The sequence below is a fragment of the Chionomys nivalis genome, chromosome 2 (assembly GCF_950005125.1).
Source record: "Chionomys nivalis chromosome 2, mChiNiv1.1, whole genome shotgun sequence".
Classification (NCBI taxonomy): Eukaryota; Metazoa; Chordata; class Mammalia; order Rodentia; family Cricetidae; genus Chionomys; species Chionomys nivalis.
In genome coordinates, this window is record NC_080087.1 from 17,195,381 (window position 1) to 17,211,027 (window position 15,647).

The 15,647-nt window shown below is 40.2% G+C and overlaps 1 protein-coding gene across 2 annotated transcripts in view; it reads right to left on the reverse strand.

Annotated features, from left to right (window-relative positions):
* Esr1 (estrogen receptor 1) overlaps positions 1-15,647 on the reverse strand; it is a 353,250-nt gene that overhangs the window by 51,653 nt on the left and 285,950 nt on the right. The window lies entirely within an intron of this gene.

Consider the following 15,647-nt stretch of genomic DNA (forward strand, 5'->3'; position numbering starts at 1 on the left):
CAAGCTAAAACAAATCCCTGGGAGAAAAATCCTCTAAGGCTTGTGGGAAATCAAATATCCAGATGAAAGGAGATTTGGTCAATCTTTGACAATGCCCACGAGTATGGACCACGAGGAAGACTGTCTTAGTCAGGCACCTTTGCTGGGGTGTTTCAGGATTCTACAAAGGGGGTGTATGTCTCTCCAGTATCCTCAGCTGAGCCAATTCAGATGTTCCAAAGGTGAATGAATGAATGAATGAATGAATGAATGTGGTATTATTCACACGAGAAGAATTTCTGGTTTTGATAAACCAACCATTGTTTTGCAAAGGAAAATAAAATTAATCACTTCATTTGCTCATTAAAGCAATTGTTGAACATGTCTATTATATATGCCAAACTCTCTGATAGGTCTTAGAAACACAAGGAACAATTTTACTTTATTCACCCCCTTCATTCATCAACTACCAGGTCAGGTTTTTCTGTTCTACACTGATTTTACCTTCAAGTAACTCAGAGGGCAAAGGCGAAACTAAAGTCCACATTATTATAACCTGACCATTCCATAGGCAAAGGCCTCACCCGCTGACGTACTAGTGAGTCGCACGCTTCTCCTAAATCGTACGCATCATGCTGTTTTGTCAGATGCTGCCTTTCTGTGAGCCTGGACCTTACAGTCAAGTGTGACAGGCAGAGAGAAGACATGAGACTTTATGAACAAGATCATCTCTAATTACTGAGAATGAAGTAGGCGAGTCAGTAAGAGGTCTCGAACAAGCTTGTCCTTAAAGAAGACACACAAACTAAGGGCAGAGTAATATATCGTAAGGTCACTAGGATATATGTGTTTTTCATTGGGAGAAATAAGAGCTTTTCATTTTGACGGAAGTTTGTGGCTTTGGATGTCAATAGGAAGATCAACAAGGAAGGCCAAACAATGCCTGATATGTTTTGTTGCCTTTGTTTTTAGTTTTACAAGATAAAGTTTCTCTTTGTAACAGCCCTGGTTGTCCTAGAACTCACACTGTAGACCAGGCTGGCTTCGAACTCACAGCAATCTGCCTGCCTCTGCCTCCCAAGTGCTGGAATTAAAAGTGTGTGCCACCACCACCCTACTCATCTCAAGTTTCTTAATCTAAGTGTTAGCCTAATGAAACTATAGTCACAAAGCAAACACACCAACTTGAAGAAAATTGAGCAAGCAGTTTCCAGAGAAGTGGGAGAAGTGGGGAGTCATCTGCCAATGTCAATGGTAATTTGTTTTTTAGAGATTCTTTTTGTACAAAGTTGTTAATTTAGAAGTGTATTTCTTTTTTAATATTTCTTTTGATGATGCTAATATCCAAGGGTGCAGTGGTCTTGTGTCAGGCAATAATAGATTCCTTTGTGTAACTGGCAAAGAGCACAGTAATTCAATAGAAGATTGTACCGCCTGGAATAATTCTGGAATTCTTTTCTGCTTCTTAAGCTAAGGAGGCTCAGATGAATGAATGACTTTCAACCCATCTTTAGAGGTGAGGTCTTCTTAAGTAATATGCAGGACTCCAACCATGAAATAGAAGCAAAGGGCCTCCATGTTGAATGAGCTGGGGAAAATGCCTCAGACACCCAATCCCTTTTCTTTTCTCCAAGGCAAACCCTCAGTCACTTCTCTAAAATTCCCACAAAATACAATGTCAAAAGTGCTGGCCTTGATCTTATTCCTGTCCTAAAAGGATCTGGTAGATCTGCAAGAACAAACAAGAAAATCAGTGTCTTCAAAATGACCCCTGAAACAGAGAACCAAAATACCATAGACTCATGAGGGCCTTTGAGAAGGTAAATGTTTTTACTCTTTGATTTCTTTAATCACTAAGTCCCACTCTGGGGATCAAACTTCTTAAAACACTCTTCTTTGTTTTCTCATTCTGGCACTAATCAAACCTCAACAAAACATCACAACCAACCTAGCAGCAGTAATAAAATAACAAGGACATGAACATTTACTGAGTTAAAATGAGATATTAGTTAACAACCTAGGCACGAAACAACTACCAAATCCTTACAAACTCCATGAGAAAAGTGTTGTCCCAGAAAAGGAAATAGAGGAACAGGAAAGTTATGTGGCTGCTCAAAGTCTCACTGAGTTGGGGGCAGCTTTGCAAGGTGATTCATTTTGGGGGCTCTCATCTTCCATTGCCATTCATGGTACAGGCTGGACTCACACTGTTCCTGGTCTTGGTGGCATCCCATCCTACACTCAGCTTTCCCAAGCAAGCTACTCTAGACTCTTTGATTCCCAGTACACCCAAAGAGCAATGTGAAGAGCCATGAGCTCGCTCATTTTCAAGCTGCTTACAGTCAGGCTTTAAGGACTGCTATGGTTATCTTTCCTGAAGGCTTATTGACTGTTCTATGGCCAAGTCCATGTGCCTTCTGAGGTCTGAGCCCTGGGGACTTGCCTCCTAATTGATCATTAAATTCTAAAACTTTTGCAGCATCTTTCTGGTAATACCCTGCCTGATTCTCTTGTCACTCCTCATGGCCACTTCCATTGTTAAGGTGGAGTAAAGTATGCACCAGAGACAACACTTGCCATCTCTACCTCTTGGCTGCTGGTCACCTAGGTTCCTTTAAACATATGAACTCCTGGAGCTGCAGTGATGGTAAGAGGCTTTTCATGAAGATGAGAGGACAGAGCTGGGCTCTCTGTCACCCACACAGGTGCCAGGCAGAGGGGGTAGTGCACCTGTAGCCCCAGCACTCAGAGGCAGAGACTGGGGACAGTTGGAACAGACTAGAGTGGTTGACTCAGAAAGTAGAGGGTTCAAATAAGAGAGGCTACTCCACTATATAAAGTGGAGAGAGAAAACAAAATACACTGACATCAACCTTTGACTTCCACATGTGTTTGTATATAGGCATGAACATATATACATTATATATGTATGCTACAAACATGCACACATACTATATATATATATATGAATATGCCATTTCTTCAGTGTTTATACCATATCCAGCATAGAATATGTTGTCTGCAGAGAAGAGTGTGCCTTAATTTTCCTATATACCTAACACCTAGAAAAATATCAATATTATTAATGTAAAATAATGGACTTATAAAAGACTTGGCAAAGTAGGAAATACAGTTTAAGACACAATCACAGTGAATACTGTCAAACTATCACAAGTTTAAACTTACCTTTTCCAGAAGTATTCTGGATATTCTAAGTAATTCTTAACTACTTTTAAGTTTAATTTTAAATAGTTTTATAATTTTTTATATAAATTCTATTTATATAAATTTATATGATTCTATTCTATAATTATTATTTACTACACATGGCGATCACCCTTAATTGTCCCATCTCTATCACCCTGTCTACGCTCTTTCCTCCACAAATCTCTCTCACACACTCATGTCTACTTGTTTTATTTTATGACACACCGAAAGAAACCAACAACATTTGTGTGACTGTGGCTTTGAAGCTACACGCTGGAACCTCCTGATGTCAGTAGTGGGCACACAACTAACGGCACAGTGGTGGCTACACACCTAGCGATAGTGCTTCCCCTCCCAGAATCTATCAGTGGCCAGTAGCTCAGAGGTAAAAGATAGGCCCCTGAACCCCTCCCTTCCTTGACTGGTTGTTGCTAGGGCTGCTCTTAGCAGCTCTTAGCCCTGGTGCTACATTGAGTGTAAGCTAATGATTGGAGTAAAGTTTGTTGTATTGACTATCGGGATGACACATCACAGCTCTTCACCTTGCCTTCTGACTCTTACATAGTTACTTTCTGGCCCATTGTGAATCTCTGCCCTCACCACCATTCATTGTAAGAGAAGTCTATAATTTGGGGGATCATTTCAACAGTTTGTTACTAAGATGTTTTTAAAACCATACAGTGTAGGAGAAAGAGCTTAAGTATGCTTAGTAAAATGTGGGGGAAAAATGAGAGAAATCCATTAATGTTATCAAGGGTGAGGCTCCCCATCACCCATATGGCTTCAATAGTCAAACAGGCTCCTTCTGCCCCCACAGTGGGATCTTGTCGCAGTTGTATGCAATGGAACCTTCAAGAAAGAAATGCAGGCTTGTACAGATGTCTCCTCTGTGTTTACTCTTCGTTATTACTGTGACAGGTACCCCTGTCCCCACTGCCCTTTAGGGATTATTTCCAAAGCCTCAGCTTCAGGACACAGGACACACAGAGAACTTATCATCACCTAGGACAATGGAAGTGAGTCAATGCCATCTCTCTAATTTACCAGAAACTTCTTTGAGAAACAAAAGCCAAGAATCCCACCATTTCCTCAGTGATTGACACTAAAATAAATGACCCTGGAGACCACGAACACGGTTTGGGTAAACCCTAAAAAACCTTTGTCGTTTCTTCCCCAGTTCCTAGCCTTCCTGAGGACCCCGGTTGCTCTCTGACCACCCAGACTCCAATGGGGGGTTAAAATGGATTCTGAAGCTAGGCAAACAGGGCTCCTCCCAATGCGGAGAGCTCCAGTCTGCAGAAAGCTAATGAAGCCCTTGAAGCCGTGTCCTTCTCTTCCGCCCACACTTTATTGAAATGCTTTTGAGTTGTATTGTGTTGTAATTACATGCTATAGAAAACTCTACAGACATCTGCTTCAAGGATTGGGCCCTCAACTCTTACTAAAACATTTCAATTCCATTTTCCTGGGCATACGCTCTCCAAATGCATCTGTGAGGGCCCTCCACAACTATTTCCATTTTGTAGTTCAGAGAAGGCAGGGGTAATGCAGGTTCCTGGCATGACGGTGGACCGATGGAAAGGGGATGTCCTTCGGAAGCCTGGAGGTTGCTCTCCCTTCCTACATTTCCCTGTGATATTTGATTCGCACAAAAGAATTTTGGTAATAAAAGTTTTAGACAGAATAATAAAAATAAACACTACTTTCCGCAGCAGCCTGCTACTCTTTTTCATTTTCTTCAGGGAAATTACAAAAGAGATTCACTCTATTGGTATTTCTTGGTGGTTAAAACCTTCTGTACATTGTGTACAGCATAATTCTCAACCTTGAGATAATATTTTTTCTATACAATTTTAGCTTGGGCTTTGACGTGCTTCATCTAATCTTACATTTTCATATTGGGGGGATGGATTTCTTTTTTCTGTGGAGAGAGGGTGTGGTGCTTCTTCTTTCCCCTGAGCATCTCGGCATTCCCTGTGATGCAGCCCAGCTCCGGTGTTCTTTCCTCTACTTCATTGGTCACTTTGTGTATTTCTACATCAACCCGCACTGTCGAATGATGGTTTGCTTTGTAAATAACAACAACAACATCAAAAAGCTTTGTTACTTTTCTATATCCTTAACACACTGCCAGACCTTTTGGGTACATCTAGTGGTCCTTGACCTTCCCATGTGAACTTTAAAATGAACATAGGATTAGGATTGTAAGTGAACGCATTCACAGGTCAATTTAGGATGAATTAACATATTTTCAGTAATGACTATTCCTCATCGTAGACATGACATTCTTTTCAAAACTTCATGACTGTCCTCCAAGAAAGATTTACATTTTCTTACACTGTCCCTAATAAATTCATTCCCAAATATACTATAGATTTTTGCAACTGCTAACAATAGATAATTTGGATATTTTTAAGTTGGCAGAAATAGATTTGATTCTGACACGATGATGAATTAGGATACTGTCTAAATATTTTTATAAGGGCAAATATCAGAAAAAATAAGTAAGTCCTTATCTAAGAATGTTTTGAACAGATTATATGGAATGTCTAATCATTCATGACTTTTTAAAATGGAATTTTGGAATTTATGGGGCGCAGTTGCTGGAAAATGGAAGATAATCTCATAGGCTTTCTCTCTTTTTGACTAACAATCTATAAAAACAGAACAATGAAGCCATGATATAGTTTCTTATTCTGAGTGAGCAGAAACCACTACTGTTCATAATAGGAGATAAACACCTCTTAAAGAAATAATTGACTACTTATAAGTTTTATAATGAAAATAAAATAATAGCAAAGAAATAAATTCAATATTTTAAAATAAAAGATCAAATATTAATTCTTTTCATACTGTCCAGCATCCCCCAAAAAGAAAAAATTACGAAGTATTTCTGCAATGTATGTGTAACATTGGTAGCAAAGATTTGATAAAGAATACACAAAAACTTCACATGAAACTTTCCTGTGAATTTTGGTATAGCATAACAATAACCTCATCCTAATAATTTTTTTTCTTGGGCTGCAAACACTTTATAGAATGAGCTACCATCCAGGCCCTTCTTGCTATATTTTTATAAGCTACTCAAAATGACATCCAACAAAGCTATGAATACTTTAATCATTTTTAGATTTACTTCTTTTATTTTATATATATGACCATTTTGCCCAATGTATGTCTTTGCACCATGTCCCTGACTGCCTGGTACCTACAGAAGTTAGAAAAAAACCTTTGGATCCCGGGAACTGAAGTTGCGAATGGTTGTGAGCTATCATGTGGGCACTGGGAATTGAACCCAGGTCCTCTGGAAGAGCAACAGGTGCTCTTAATTTCTGAGCCTTCTCTCCAGTCTCATTTTACAAACATTTAGATGCTTAAGGATAGGAAGAAAGAAGCAGAAGAATCTGCTTACTATTGTATGACTGTAGGCTATGTAGCCTGGAGGAGTTAACGAAAACTTTCTTTGCATTCAGGAAAATTTAATCCAGTTGTGTCTGTAGTGAGAACACACAAAAGTCAATTACTGGTCAATATAGAAAAAAATCCAGCTAAGACACAGAATTGAGTTACCATTTCTGATACTCATACATTATACACATAAAATATAATAGGTCAGAAATATTATACTTCCACACATAACTTTATGCATTCATGAAAACACCTAGCAATAATCATTATGTGCAAAACATAGTCAAGGATGCTTTAAAACACTTCTAAAAGGCATACACAAAAATAGATTGAACAATAAGAAGAAACAGTTTGCTTTTGATAGCGAGACTCAAACTGTAAAGATATCAACACTCCCTAAACAATTTCTATTTGCTGTAATCTCACATTCTGGTGAGAGTTGAATAAGTTAATTTGAAAGTTGAAAGGTCACATGGCAAAAGAAACAAAGAATCACCTGTTGAATTCTGAAAGAATCTCAATGGGCAATACTAGAGGGATGGTACAGGCTTGTTTAAGATGTGGGGAACCTCGACAAATAAAGCTATATGACACTGACTTCTTTTAATTTTTTATTTATTTAATTTATTTATTTTACAACCTGATGTAGTTCCCCTCCTTCCTCTCCTCCCTTTCTCCCCTCTGCCCCCTTCAATCCACTTCTCTGTTTCTGTTCACAAAGGGGTAGGCCTTGCGTGGGTGTCAACAAAGCATGATGTATCAAGTTGCAGTAAGACTAAGCACCTCCCCTTGTATTAAGGCTGGGCAAGGTGATCCAGTATAAAGAAGAGTGTCCTAAAAGCCAACCCAAGTGTTAGTATTCATAATTACAAAGAAGTCTCCATGTCATTATTCAGGAGCTGGTGGCCCAAAGAAATTCCAGTTACAATAAGATGTTGTTTGTGGTTTTGATCTTAGCTATTCTGACGTAGTATCTAGAAAGCTGGGCACACTGACAATGCAGTTAGCAATCTTCCCTTACCGCAGTTCCTTTATTATCTCACCAATGGACAGGTCTTAGATGCTACAATAGTGGTGAAGGTGCATGTGAGTTGAGAAACTGGCTCATTCTTTTTTGTTTGGTTTGGTTTGAGTTCTTTTGTTTTTGTTTGTTTGTTTGTTTGTTTGAAGACACAGTGTCTCTGTATAGCCTTGGCTGTCCTGGAACTCTGTAAACCAGGCTGACCTGGAACTAAGAGATCCTCCTACCTCTGCCTCCCGAGTGCTGGAATAAAAAGTATGTGACAAACTGGTTCATTCTTGTGGAGCAAAATCCAAGAAGACACTGAGAGATTGATTTTAATATCTTTCTTTCTGAGAGAATGAAAACAGCAAAGCAGAATACTGACTGACTTATTACAACTCACTAGAAGCATCATTGCAAGCACCTGACCCTTTTCCATTGTGTCATGGGTGTCCACAGAGAGAAGTCAGGAACAGCAAGGTCAAGACCGACACCTAAGAAGACCATGACATTAAGAATAAAGAATTTCAGCCTTCCCCAACAAACGGGAATAGACTATTTACCCCCAGCCGTATTCCTATCTACTCATAAAACTGAAAGCGGCTATCAGAAAAGCAGTGGAATAACATTAATACTCTGCTCTATTTGGTATTTCAAAGCTATGGAAACTACACTTTCCTACCTCAGTAAACTCAGCAACACCCTCTGCTTTCTTCCCATCAACCTCAAAAGAGTGAACATTGAGTGATCTTGCCTTAAGAGTTGTATGTATATATATATGCACATATGTGTTCATGTGTGTGTGTGTGTGTGCATATATATTAGAGTATACTTCTAGGCAGGATGCACGTATAATGAGCATAGTCATATGCAATGCCTGAAAATATCAGGGAGGAATCAGTACATTGAGCCGTTGAAGAAAGGGCTGCTTGTCACTCAGACTCCACGGCCACGTGATAAAAAGAAGATCAGCTTAGCATGAGCACTCTGAGATTTGGGAATTTTGAACCATTCATTTGCACACTAGATTGATGTGGGATGCCCTTCTGTATATGTGTTGCTTTTATTGGTTGACAAATAAAGATGTTTTGGCCAGTGGCTTAGCAGAGCAAAGCCAGGTGGGAAATCTGAACAGAGATATATAGAGAGTAGGTGGAGTCAGAGAAACGCCATGTAGCTGCCAAAGGAAACAGATGCCGGAACCTTACTGGTAGGCTGCAGCTTCTTGGTGATATACAGATGAATAGAAATGGGCTAATGAAAGATGTAAGAGCTAGCTAGGAATATGACTAAGCTACTGGCTAAGCAGTGTTTTAATTAATATAGTTTCTGTGTGATTACTTAGGTTTGGGTGTGGCCAGAAAATAAACGAGCAATGTCTGCTTACACTGGATAGTAAATGCCTGTGCCCAACTCTGTCACCTCCGTACCTTCCAGTATTGTGCAAACTCCTGCGACTGTGTCTATTAGTTGCCCATCTGTCTGATGCAACAAAATGCCAAAAGCAACTTAGGGTTAATTTGGGCTCAGAGTTTGGGGGAGTCTGATAGCAGAAGTCAGAGGCAGGGTTCATGTTGCCTCCTAAGTTAGGAAGCGGCAAGGTGGAATGCTCATATTGTGCTGGCTCTCCTTTAACCTAGTCCATCACCCCATCCTGGGCAATGGCGTCATTCATATTTAGTACACATTTATGTACATCTCAATGAACATAATCCAAATAATCCATCTCTCACAGGCATGCCTAGAGACTGGTCTCTTTAGAGATTATAGGTGCTGTCAAGTTCAAAGTCAATACTAACCATCACACTATGCCTTTATGCTCAATAAATACCTATTGAGCTGAGTTAAATTGAGTTCTAATTATTGTAGACTTTAAATTAGCCACCTTCCCTTACAGGTATGCTTGGATAGCACTCACTGAAAAAAAATGACCAGGGGATGCCTTGCTGGCAGAGAGTGTGCATAGCATGCTGAGGGTTCAGGGCCAATCCCTAGTATTATACAAGGGGGTAAAAGTGTTCCTTACTATGTCAACATGGAAAAATCGCTGTAATAAATCATATGATGGTGAAGTTACTTGATCATCCTTGTGTCAGTAGTTCTGATTTGAACAATATTAGCATATGTTAAAATTAGTCTGGGAAAATGTTATTTCAACTTAGCAGATGTTTACTTGTTCAAAATACATGGCAACGAAAAACAAAGCAGAGCATAAAAACTCAAGGAAAGCCAAATTAACTTCCTACACAGGATTAAATCTTTGGTTGGGATTCTGCCTCTCCCGGGAACAATTATATATATTGAGTGGATCCTTACTGCTTAAGGGCTTAATTCCCTTAAGGACTTAAACACCTGCGGCTTAACACGTCTATAACACAGCGTTGCTTGATTGCTTTTGTTTTTAAGAAGAAATCTTGTTCTAAATCTTTTTGCTTCTTTTTTTAACTGTTTCCAGTGGAGTCTTTGCTTGCACCTTCATGATTGATAATCAAGTAGAAATTTTCTGAACTATTGTTATATATATATATATATAACATATATATATATATAACATATATATATATATAACAATATATATATATATATATTTCAAATGTTTATTAATATGTAGTCCTACATTACTACATCATTCTAGGATCTCCTAAATGTATATAGTTTAGCTGTCTTTAGTCCAATAGATAATTTGATGACATTTCCATAAGAGGTAACAGCACTGACATAAAGCAGACACAAAATGTAGGTGCGAGTATTCATAGGGCTTCCTCTTTTTTATCCAGTCTAGGATCCCAGCATAGGGAATGGTCCCAGTCACATTTAGGGTGAGTCTTCTTACCTCAATGAACCTGAGAAAACCCCTTACAGGCATGCCCAGAGATTTATCTTTTTAGTGATTCTAAACTTGGATCAATGTGTGTGTGTGTGTGTGAATCTACTATGATATGTACATGTGTGCCTACTATGATGTGTGTGTGTGTATGCTCATGTGTGCCCATGCATGTGTGCATGTGTGTGTACAGATGCAAGCATGGGGGTGGTCAAAGGTCAATGATGAGTCTTTCCCTCAATTGCTCCCTACCGTATATTTTTAAGACAAAGTCTCTGTCTGAACCTAGAGCTCACAGGCTTGGCTAGGCTAGCTAAACATTGAGTTTGTCTCCTGTCTCCATTTCACTCTCCTCACACCCAGTTTTTCCGTGGGTGCTAGGGATGGAACTCAAGTCCTCATGGCCACATGATAAGCCTTTTATTGATGAAGCCTTCTCCACAGCCCTCATTTCTCTCTTCTTTTGGTGCCAGTTTCACACTTCGTAGCTCCATGGTTTGTCCAGGCATAAAACAAAAGACTTTGGATCATAATTAATTAATGCACCCTTTATGTGATTAAAATCACACAAACACAAGTAATCAACAGCTCCAGGGTGAGAACATAAACTAGAAACATGCTTTTGTACCTGTATTCTTAGGCACTCAATAAAACACAGCGTTAAAGATAAGCCAGGGCAGACCACGCCCATTAAAGATGTTCAGGAAGTGTTACCTGCTTTCTCTTCCCTTTCCCATTCAGTTCCATAAAATGGAAGGAAAAAAAACTTATGAGAGAATCGGTTTTCTAAACTTATCACTAAGTTAACAGATGATGATTACTCAGCCATTAATATGTGTGAATGTTGTGTAATGGTCAACTTGGGGCAAATGAGGCAGTGTCAGGCAAAGCTGAGGATACAGGGCCTTTGACAATACTTCCAGAGAGAGATTGAGAGCCCAGAGCAAAGCTACTGGAGCTATCTCCCCCCACAACTCAAGGCTGGATTTGCTGATAGGTGCCCCATTGTCTGCACCCATCCCACAAAACCTGCTCTCCTGCTCCCCAGTGTCTTGTGAAGTGTCTCATGGCCAATAGCACTCACTTCTCAGGGCGCAATTCTGAGCTGGCAACAGAAACACATGTGGAAAGATCCCATTCTAAATTCATTAACTTATTTTGGAACAATATATTTTTAATTATTTCCATTAAAAAATCTATGAAGAATTTAATGAAGGTTTACATGGAAAGGGAGCAAGAAGTCAATAAAACCATTGCTGGAAGCATTGCAAAAGGATTTTTTGCACATTTTTCATTTGAAAATATGAAATATGTTTTAAAATCTAAAATGAGAAAGCTTTTGTTTCTAGTAAATGAGGGTTTTTTTCATATGAAATGAATTTATTATCAGAAAAGAGTCTGCTCTTTCTTAGAAAAGGCAGACTGTTCTATCTAGTGGAGCAACCTGTTTTTCTCTTAAGGGAAGGGAACTTATTTCTGCTCCATGCCCACAGCAAAAGAACTTTGTTGTTCAATACTGTTTCCTCAGGCAGAGCCTCCTGATGTGGGAGCAATGGAAAGAGCTAGATCAACAATTCTCTGGCCAGAGGCTTGGTAGAATTCTGCTCGTCGAATTAGTCCCTGCTTTTCAGATGTATGAATCATCTTTTTTCCCCTCCGAGAGTGAATGGGAATCAAGAGAGAGAGCTTTGGCTTCCGGAGAAATCCACAAATATTTCTCAGAATTTGTGAGTAGGGACGGCTCCAGAAAAACAGCCCCTTGGAAAATGGAAAGTCTTTGGAACAGGCAATTAGCATCGTATCCTCTCACGTTGAAGCTGCCTTCCAGAGACAGCAAGCTGGGCTCCTGCAAAAGTTGAGAGACCCCCTCCAAGTGTAATGCATGAAGGAAGAACAAGTCTGCTACCGTGTTCGCCCTGTATTTTTCTAGCATGAGTACACGCGTGGGACTAAATGAAGAGACTCATTCCTAGTAGACTCAGAAGGCATAGTTCGTTTTTTCTAGTGCCAAAACACACCAATGGATTAGGTGCTAGAATGGAAAATGAGTTCTCTCCACTTCCTGATTACTTCTACAGGCATTCCTATTATCTTTAACTTTCCTCTTATAAAACACACACACACACACACACACACACACACACATGACCTATGGAAATAATAACCTTCTTTTCCTGGTTTTCACAAGAAGACTTGTCAGTACAAATTATGTGGACCCCATGTATGCAGGATCTGGGAAAGGACCAGACATGGTGGGCAGATAGAGCCTGGTAAGGACAAAATCGGCTGACAAGCTGGTGCCTGACTACTAGGGAAACTATAACGCAGCAGAATCAAGATCTCGTGGGCTGTCATCAGGGAGAAAATAAGACGGTGATTCTCCTTGAAATAGGAATCATGCTCTCTGCTTATGAACGTGGCATAACAGCACACTGGGTTTTAGTCTCAAAAACAACAACTCCTGCTTGCCAGTACAAACACTTCGGTGACTGAAGGAGAGAGGGTAGGCACATTTTCTTCTCCTGATGATCATGTTAGACACAGATGCTTGGATTAGCAAGGAAAACCTGAAACATGTATGCAACCAAGAGTAGTTAACACTCCATCTCTTGTTGGCAGTCATGGTAACCCATAGGTTACAGGGATATATAGGACTTGAGGCTATCTCCTTTCTCCATTTCAGTTGAAGATGTGCTTTGGAGGTGACTCACCTGTCAGAGGTAGCATCCCAGAGCCGAACACACAACCACAATGAAGATGCTAATGCTCAATTCTTATATCACAGCTCTCAACCAACTACTGTGCTTTGAAACTTCGAGGGATCTATATTTTGTTACTAAATGCTTATTATGGATAGTATGCTATGTTGGAAAGACAAGGTAACTGATCCTAACCAGAGAGCCATCTCTCTCATAGAGGTTGGAAGCCTGTGGATGGAAATTTATAATCACATTGTTGGCCAACCCTCAGAGCATCTTCCAGGGTATACAGTTTCTAAGGGGTTGCTACTCACAAAACTCTTCCCTATGGTGCATCTATCAGTCACCAAAAGCCATCGTCTGCAAACTCTCTGAAGGCAATGAAATCATGCAGAAATTGAATGAGATCGGACAGTAAGTCATAGATTAGAGGATATATATATATATATATATATATGTTCTAGATTACATTTTACCTTTTATTACATATTTAAATATACATCTTTGCTTAAGCACTTTAATCATTACTAATACCTGTCTAGGATAGAAAATGAGTTTGCCTTTTTCTAACGATGTTCACAAGTGCACCCGAGGGAGAGCTTTTTCGGTTGTTTGTCTAGAGACAGTAACATACTGTATAGAACAGGCTGGCCTCAAACTGTATATTCTCCTGCCTCAGCCTCCACAGAGCTACAATTACAGGAATGTACTCGCAGACCCCACTTTCTAAGTGTTTGCGACTGTGCTGAGATCTCAAATACTGGGTAGATTCTGGGAAACACAAGATTCATTGCTTATCCCCTTTGGAATTTAGAAGCTGCTGGAGAGGTAATATAATCACAATCTAAATGGAACTATAAACTTAAAAAAATTTAAGACTCTTCCACAGCAGATGGATGCGAATTTCTGCAGAGTCTACAAAGGAATAAACCAGTAACTGGTGAGCAGGAATTAATGACAAGTGAGTGAGTTTGATGACAGTGACAGCTGTGGGCACGAGCGATGGGTATGGCCACGGCCACGGCCATTGACAAAGATTTGTTGATATAACAGAAGACTTTGAGTGATAGGTGGGCAAGATCTGGTTCTGGACCACAAAAAGTTTATGAGCTGGTGGATAAAATGGTACACAGTCTTCTGGCAGGATGAGACTCTAGAGGAAGTAGAAAGTGATCACTGAAAACCCAGGCAAAAGAAAGCCTGCTTTCTGACTGAGGAAGTAAATTTTAAGGAAAGTTCTATGGAAAACTGGTATCTGAGATGAGCCTTAACAGGTGCATATGTTTATTTTTAATTGATTTTACTGAGCTCTAAAATTTTCTCTGCTCCCCTCCCTGCCTCTCCCCTCCCCTTCAACCCTCTCCCATGGTCCCCAATGCTCATCCATTTCTAAAAAGAAAACTTTTGCAGAGCAGTAGGAGAAATCTGTGAATCTGGGCACACTTATCATCCCCAACCCTTGTAAGGCTGAGGCAGGAGGATCATGAGTTCACTAACAGCTTATGGGACATGGTGAGAGTCCATCACATAGACAAATCAAAGTACCAAAGTCAGTTTTTTAAAACCTGAATTTGACATTTTGTTCCCTAGTTGCAGGCCAATGTCATCTGCCAGATACCTTGAGGTTGGACAAGGTCACTGAATCACCTGCACTCTCTTTCAGACTCCCATTCGTCATCATCTTCTTCATTTATATCATCTGACTAGGCTCACAATATCTGTGTTCACAAAGCTTATTAAAGACGTTCCTGATTCTCACACACACAAGAAACCTAAACTTGAGAGTCAACAGAGCCTTAGTCGAGAGGCGTCAAGATTCCAGTGGAATTAACCACAGCAGGAAACGTGGGAAGGAAAGAAATAAGTGAGGGAGAAAACCACAGGAAGCATCATCACTCATGGGCACTGAGTTTTGGGGCACGAGGCAAAGTGAGAGGTCTTTCACTTTCAAAATGTAGTGTCTTATGACGATTCTCAGCAAGTGCATGGAGAGCCTAAGAAGAGAGGTAAGGATAAGGAAGGCATTCATCAAGCAGATGAATGAACATCTGGAAGCCTAACATCTATGTTAGGCTATGTTAGCTATGAACATCTGGAAGCCTAAACACTGAGGAGAGAGAGAGAGAGAGAGAGAGAGAGAGAGAGAGCGGACAAGACAAGAGAAAGGAAAAGAAATTAAGAAAAAGGAGAGACAGGGAGGGCAGAGAAGGTAAAAGTGGGCAGTGACTCTCCTGATTCCGGACTCTCTGAGCATGGCGGTCAATGAAGACTGATGAGAAGCCAAGGACAATGGCACTAGGTTTCGATCCTAATACATGAACTGGCTTTGTGGGAGCTTAGCCTGTTTGGACGCTCACCTTTCTGGACGTAGATAGAAGGACCTTGGTCTTCCCGCAGGGCAGGGAATTTGGACTGCTCTTCAGTATCGAGAGGGAGGGGGAATGGAGTGGGGGGAGGAGAAGAGGAGTGGGGATAGGGTGAGGGAAGTGGGGGGAGGGCAATATTTGGGAGGAGGGGAGGGAAATGG